Genomic DNA, 7,881 nt, shown 5'->3' on the forward strand with positions numbered 1-7,881 from the left:
TCTCAGATTGCAATTTTTCTTGAACCTGAATTCTGATTTTTGTTCCACTCATTCCTTTTACATGTTTATACAGATCATTGACTCCAAATCATCATCAAGATATGACCCCATCTTGACTTAACTTTCAGGAATGTTCTACTTTTCCCTCTCAAATTCTGATGTATTTCATGTAAGCATAGCAAATAACTAACTTCCTCCTACTTTTTTTCAGTGTTGACAATTGCTTCAATGTAACTCTGGACTGTGATGAACCATCAAAATCAATGGATCTGAGCCTAAATCTGAGTCTACAATCATAAACTCAAGGTTGATGTCAGGTCTCCAAAGGTGGAGGTCTTAATTGGAAAAAAGCAAAAACAAACAAAAGAAACCAAACTCATGTAAGCTCACATATCTCCAGCTTGAATATCGACTCATTGGAGTGAGAAGAGAAGAGAATAGATGATTCATTTGGTCTAGAACTTTTATATCCCTCTAGAGAAAGGTTCATTCTCCCAAACAACCATCCAGAAATTTTAAAAATCTTTAGATATTGGATAGAACTTTTGAATAGCTTCAGGCTATTCAATAGATTCATCTGGGATGATTCCAATAAAACTCAAATCCACTCCTCTGGAATAACTCAGGGATATAATGTTAAGACACTCCAATAGCCTCACCACAAAATTATATATACATGATTTGAACTAAGAAGAGCTGGAAAGATTGGCACCTCAACTTGCCAGCTACTAGAATTGTATATACACTCTAATCCCAGAAATGGTATGGTCTTGTTATTCCATTGTATCTGACCCTTTGTGACTCCATTTGGGATATTTTTGGCAAAGATATTAGAGTGGTTTGCCATTTCCTTTTCTAGATCATTTTACAGATGAGGAACCAAGGCAAATAGGGTTAAATGACTTTCCAAAGCGGGCTGAGAGAATCATGGTGGTTTGATTCCTACTCCCACCGTGCACTTGGATCTTGGCATCCTAGTTGCCAGAGCAATGGCACATATAATAAAGCCCAAAACAAAACAGATGAAGAGATTCCTTGAGAAAAGAGAGCCTAAACTCAATGATAATGCTAAAAATGCCATGCTTATTAGAGGGGGAAATGCGAATGCAACAATTACTCAAGTACTCAGAGATATGTATGGTTTGAAGAAACTTTACAGTGTTTTATATTTAAAAAAAAAAACATTAAAGACCCTTTGAGGATCAGACATCACTGGAATTTTTTTTCGTAAGAAGTTAGACTGCTCCTTATTCATGTTTGGGTCTCATAATAAGAAGCGACCCAATATCTCATAGTACGGTCGTACGTATGATTATCAAGTCCTGGATATGATTGAACTAGGTATTGAGAAGTTTGTCTCACTTAAAGATATTAAGAACAGCAAGTGTCCTGATGGAACAAAAACCCAATGTTGATATTTGCTCGTGATGCTTTTGATGTAAGGTGAAGACTACAGAAGGTTGAAAAGTCTTCTTACTGATTCTTCAGAGGCCTTACAGTGCCAAATATTCATCTCACTGGTTTAGAATATGTCTTGCATTTCACTGCACTGGATGGGAAGATTTACTTTCAGTCTTATAAATTATTGTTGAAGAAATCTGGTTGCAGAACACCACGAATTGAATTGGAAGAAATGGGACTATCACTGGATCTGATCATGAGGAGAACCTATTTGGCATCAGATGATCTTTACAAGTTATCTGTGAAATTGCCTAAAGCCCTGAAGCCAAAGAAGAAGAAAAATATCTCCCAAGATACTTTTGCTACAATGTTTGGAAGATTTCACATGCCGAAACAGGATCTGAGTAAATTGCAAAGAAAAAAAATGAAGGGGTTGAAGAAAAGACCTACAGAAAAGTTAACTGATAATCAAGAAAATAGATCTGAGAAAATTAAGAGGAGAAAAATTGATTAAATTTAGTCTATAGTTGGCTGTTATTATATTTTATAGGAAAGAATTGTTGGATATAAACAATTCTATAAAATTTGCTACATGGATCCATTATATCTTTTTTTCTTCTTTTTTATTTTGTAAAATGGCAAATGTATAATTTACATTATCATATTGTAAACTCCTGGAGGGCAAGAACTATTTTATTTCATCTTTGTATCACGAGTGCCTACATAGGTGTCTTGTAAAACAGTAAGGTTTAATAAATGTTTGCTAAATAAAATTTCATTGAGATTGTTCTTAATAACTACTGATATGGAAAGACCATGATGGTATAAGGGCTTAAATAAATGCCATTTGCCTCTTATTTTTTTGGATAAATGTATACCAATCCTGTGTTTTGCCACCATATACCTAATTATGCCTCTGCAGGGTCTTCCCATAAGTAAATACATGTGTATTATATACGTGTATATAAAAAGAGAATCTGTAAACTCAAAAATTGAAAAAATGTGCTAAGTGGAAAAACAAGGAAGGCTGACTATGGGCCATGACATCTCAGGTATCTCCCTAATGGGTTGCTCCCCACTCCAAAATATTGCTCTCATGTGAATTTTTTCCCCAATGCAGTTGTTATACCACCTGAAAGTCCAGCAATTAGAAATTAATTTGTTTTAAAGAAGCAACTTTTAAAAATCCAAATATCTCTGGCAGAAGGGTAAGATTTCATTCACATTTGTCCATCCATTCTGGAAAGCAATTTGGAACTATACTCAAATAGTTAACTATTTACATATGTACCTTTTGACACACTAATACCACTACTTAGGCCTGTGCCAAAAAAGATCAAAGAAAGAGGAAAGGACACATTTATAACAAAAAAAAAAAAAGAGAGATGAAGGTTTCAGAGAAACTTGGAAAGACCTGTATGAATCAGTGCAGAGTGAAGTGAACAAAATCAGAATAGGTTTATATAATAACAACATTGTTTAAACAAACAACTTTGAAAACTGAAGAACTCTTGAATAACACAGGGACCCAATCAAGATTCCAGATAATGAAACTCACTCACCTTCCTCTTGTCAGAGAAAGTGATACTCCAGAGCAGAAAGATAAATATATTTTTTGGACAGGGCTAGCTAGTGGGGAAATTTGTTTTACTTGACTATACATGTTTGTTAATAGGGTTTTGGTTTTATTTTTCCTTAATAGGGGAGGAGGGGAGGTGGGATGGATAGAATTGAAAAAAAAAAAACATTTAAATTAATCCACAGTATAATTCAATGCATTCTTTTCTATCTTGTTGTGATCTATAACTAATGGAAAGTAAGATTTGATTGAGTGTTTGCAACGAGGTAGAAGGAGGTAATTTTGGAGTATGAAGTAATTCATGTAAGGGAGAATGGAAGTCTAGGTAGTATGCTTGTATCAAGCATACTGGAAGCCAAGGTTGTTTTTTCTTTTTTCTTTTTCTTTTTAATTAACAAAAGTTTTATTTTTCCTCTTCTTCCTTCTCCACCACATTTCTAACACTGAAAGAAGAAAAAGAAAGGCAAAACCCTTGTAAACAAAATATGCAAAGTCAAGCAAATCAAACTCCAACACTGCCATGTCCAACACAAGTCAGGATGAGCTGAAAGGATCAGCAAGTTCTCTGGTTTGACTGGAGTGAGGAATGGGGGAAGCACAATGCTATGAAATTACATTATAGAGAAAGCTTATCCATGATGGGCAGTGGTGGGTCTGAAGTTTCAGGGATCAGAAGTTTATAGTTTATATTTTTAGATAATAAAGATTCAATCTTCCAATTAACTAAAGTTAAGAAAGTGGGGGAAACCCTTGTAACAAAATAAGCATAGTCAAGCAAAACAAATCCATGCAGTGGCTATGTTCAGCATTGTGTGTCTCTGCATCTTGTATCCATCATCTCTTTGTCAAGAGCTTTATCACAGGAGCTTTGGAGACATTGGCTGGAATAAGCAGTTGTTTTACTTTACAATGTGATCCTTGTATAAATTGTTCTGATTAGAAGCTCATTTCGGCTGCATCATTTCAAATACTACCCAAGATTCTCTGCAATCTTCTATTATATTTTTATAATAATAATAATCAAATACATTACCAAAAAAATGACTTTCCAAGGTCACACAACTTGTAAGTATCTGAGGTCAAATTTGAACTTAGGAAAATGAGTCTTCCCGACTCCAGAACCTACACTTAGCTACCCCACTGTATGGTGTAGCAGAGATCAACCTGAACTCAGAGTCAGAAAATTTGGGCATTCCTGAAATCAAGCCAAGCAGAAATCACTTACCATATTTGAACCTCATTATCCTCATATGTAATAATTTTTCAGTTATTCTGCTTTCTTAATCAAGAAGGCTATGTGACCAATTATTATTAAAAAACAAGTTATACCATAATTTTGAAACATTTTTGCAGTGATAAAAGTTAACGAGCCTTCAAAAATGATTTGTTGATCAGTCACACTTTACAGATACAATCCTTCACCAATGTACCATTTCTTTAGAGTTAATTGATTTTTGAAGTTGCTAGCATTAGACATATTCTTTCATTGTTCCTACTAAGCAAGAAGACTGACAATGAGACTAAGGATATGCAGTTCATCTGACATAAAAGGATAAATCTGACCACATTAAAATGACCACTTAGCTGGACAACATTGAATTTTAAAGAAATTTATTAGAAAGAAAGAAATTTATTAATGCAGTTTGAAGTCATGCTAGAAATTATAGGATCCTATAATCATAGATTTATACTGTAAAAGGAACCAAAAATGCTTATATATATATATATATATATATATATATATATATATATATATATATATATATATATAACATATATATATCACATTTTCATAGACATTTTGAATTATGGAAGTATAGATAATATGTATTCTTATTATCTCATTTTATTTAAGGAAAATCAGGAAAAAACAGAAGCAGCATTATGTTATGGATAGAGAGAAGACTTCACAATCAGACATGAATTCAGGTCCTACCTCTAACACACATTAGCTATGTGATCCTGGACAACTATTGAACTTCTGTATTCTGAATAATTCTCTAAAAATACAATTTTGTTCAAAGTTGTTGACTTGAAGTGGTAAAAGGAATCTCTCAATTTGGATTGTTCCCTATATGAATAAAACCAAAAGTCAACCAGCTATCCCTAGGTCGTAGGAAATAAATATTTTCATGAATAGATACTCATTATCATCTTTTTGCATGTGTTGATGAGGGGGAAAGACATCTTTACTCCACAATAAATGTGCAGTCACCACAGTCAGAGAATCTCAAATTTAGTACCAGCTTCACTTTAGTTACTTGAGTTGCACTTAATATTATACCAAGTTCGTTATGTTTTTTATGAAGCAATTCAACAAGAAAAGAGGAAGTATTTCTACCATAATTTCTAACCACCTTCTAGCTGAATGGGTAATGAGAGATGTTTCAAATGGACTTTGTGTTCTTTAGAAACGTCAAAATAAATGAATAGAAATGGAAAATATTTCATGTGATCCTTCCTTTTGCATCATATAAATTGAAGTTCTAATAGAAATGTTGTGGTGTGGGATGAATTTCTCATATAAAGTTTAACTAGAGGTGAGGTATACTCATGTAAATAATAGTTTGTACAGTGTTTTAAACTACAAATATTTTATGACAGCCAATGTTGTTTTTTGACCTTCATTTTCAAAAAGACCATGACATCAGGATGGCTTCCAGTGAATTGGATTTAAGTGAGTGATGGCTGTTTAAGGTCATAAAACTCAGTCTTTCTTCCAGCAGCATCTGGGGCCAGTGGCAAGACATATATCAGGATCCTTGGAAAATCACTTAACCCCAGTTGTCTTAAGCATCCGTGGATATGACAGCAATTATTATAATAAGGAATCCTTCCACAAACAAATAGAAAAAAAGACAATGGCATACTTTATTGTATTTGATAATAAGAATAAATAGAGGGCAGAGCCAAGATGGAGGACAAAAGCAAGTAAGTTGCCTGAGATCTCCTGTGGTTCCCTCAAAAAGAACATTAAATAGAGGTTCTAAACAGATTCTGAAAATACAGAACCTACAAAAAGATAGAGAGACAATCTTCTAATTTGAGATAATTTAGAAGACTTCAGGAAAGGTCGGTCCTCAACCCGGGCAACAGGGGAGCCCAGCGCAGCTCAGGACAAAGCTGCGCAGCATGGAGGTGGTCTGGTCAAGTCAGCAGGAAGCTCTTGGCTACAGCAGAGCAACTGAGGCCCCTTGATCCTGGCTCAGCAAGCTAGTGGCACAGTGGACCAGTTGTGAGGTAAACCAGCACCAGCTGATGAGGGCAGGCTGTCAGCTATAAGGCCACCCACAGAACAGGCACAAATGGGCCAGGTCATCCCAGTGACTGGAGCAAGCATAGGGAGCAAGCCCAGGGCAGTGAGGAATCCACAAGCCACAGGGACCTCAGAGTAGAAAGCTGGTGACACTGCCCATATGCCCTAGCACAAGAAGCTTGAAACAGTGACCCTTGTGCCCCCAGAGCAGACCTCAACTTTAAAAAATAAGCTACAATATGAGTAAGAAACAAAAAAATGACTTACCATTGAGAGCTTCTGTGTCAACAAAGAAGAGCAAAACACAAACTCAGATGAGGATGATACTCTCAAATTGTCTACATGTGACGCCTCAAGAGGGAAGATGAATTGGTCTCAAGACCAAAAAGTCTTCTTGGAAGAGCTCAAAAAACAATTTTAAAAATCAATTGAGAGAACTTGTGGCCCAGCTCTGATTCTTGCTTCAATAGTGTTTGGATGGAACAGACCTGGGGCTCCTACAGCTCCCCTCCTGCTAGATCTTCATCCTTCTGCAGCCTGACAGCCCCTGGGACCACCTAATTCCTGCTTATGAGACCATCTAACTCTGGAACTATCCGTCCCTGGCCTCTGAGACCAAACATCTCCAGAGGACCAGCCACCTCCTCCATTGCCATCTGTTGCATGAATTCCACCTCCCAGATCTGCCAAAATTCCTCCGAGACTGAGGCTGCTGTCAACTGCCTGGCCAACCTCTACCTGCAGGTCTCTTACTCCTACCTCTCCCTAGGTTTCTGTTTTGACCTGAACCATATCTCTTGGCCTTAGGTGTTGCATTTTTTTCTGTAACCTAGCAAAGTACAAACGTGAGGGTGCCAAGCGCCTTATGCAGGTCCAGAACCAACATGGGGGCTGTGTCCTCCAGGCTGTGTAGAAACATGCCCAAGATGATTTGTGCTGCAGCTTGGATGCCAGGCAGGATGGCCTGAGGCTGGAGAAGGACCTGAACCAGGTCCTCCTAAAGCTGCATGACCTGGGCTCCAGCCAAGGGGATCAACACCTCTGCAACTTCCTGGAGAGCTACTACTGGGAGAGGAGGTGAAGCTGCTGAAGCACCTGAGTGACCACCTGACCACCCTGTGCCACATGAAGGCTGACCCCCAGTCCAGGACAGGATAATATCTGTTCAAAAGGCTGAGCCTGAAGCACCACTAGGAGGAGCAGTCCACAGGAAGGCCAAAGGGGCCCACAAAAAATAATAAATATGGCTCACTGCTCATGCAGAAAAAAAAAATAATAAAAAAAATTAAAAATCAAAATCAATTTAAAGAGTTAGGAGAAAAATGGGGAGAGAAATTAAGCAAACACAGAAAATTATGAAAAAAGCATCAGTAGCTTGGAAAAGGAAGCACAAAGATTGACTGAAGAAGGGAATTCCTTAAAAAAATTAATTTGGCCAAATGGAAAAGGAGGTACAGAAGCTTTCTGAAAAAAACAATGCCTAGTGGCAGCTAGGTGACATAGTGAATAAAGCACTGGGCCTGGATTCAGGAGGACCTGAGTCCAAATCTGCACTCAGACACTTGACACTAGCTATGTGACTCTGGGAGTCACTTAACCTTCACTGCCCGCAAAAAAAAAAAAAAAAAAAAAAAAAAAAAAAAAA

At 36.9% G+C, this 7,881-nt stretch overlaps 1 pseudogene; it reads left to right on the plus strand.

The window, feature by feature from the left end:
* Nucleotides 1-1,004: 1,004 nt before the first annotated feature.
* On the plus strand, nucleotides 1,005-1,915 carry LOC122737046 (annotated as a pseudogene).
* Nucleotides 1,916-7,881: the final 5,966 nt, after the last annotated feature.

This window comes from Dromiciops gliroides, chromosome 1, assembly GCF_019393635.1.
Source record: "Dromiciops gliroides isolate mDroGli1 chromosome 1, mDroGli1.pri, whole genome shotgun sequence".
Taxonomy (NCBI): Eukaryota; Metazoa; Chordata; class Mammalia; order Microbiotheria; family Microbiotheriidae; genus Dromiciops; species Dromiciops gliroides.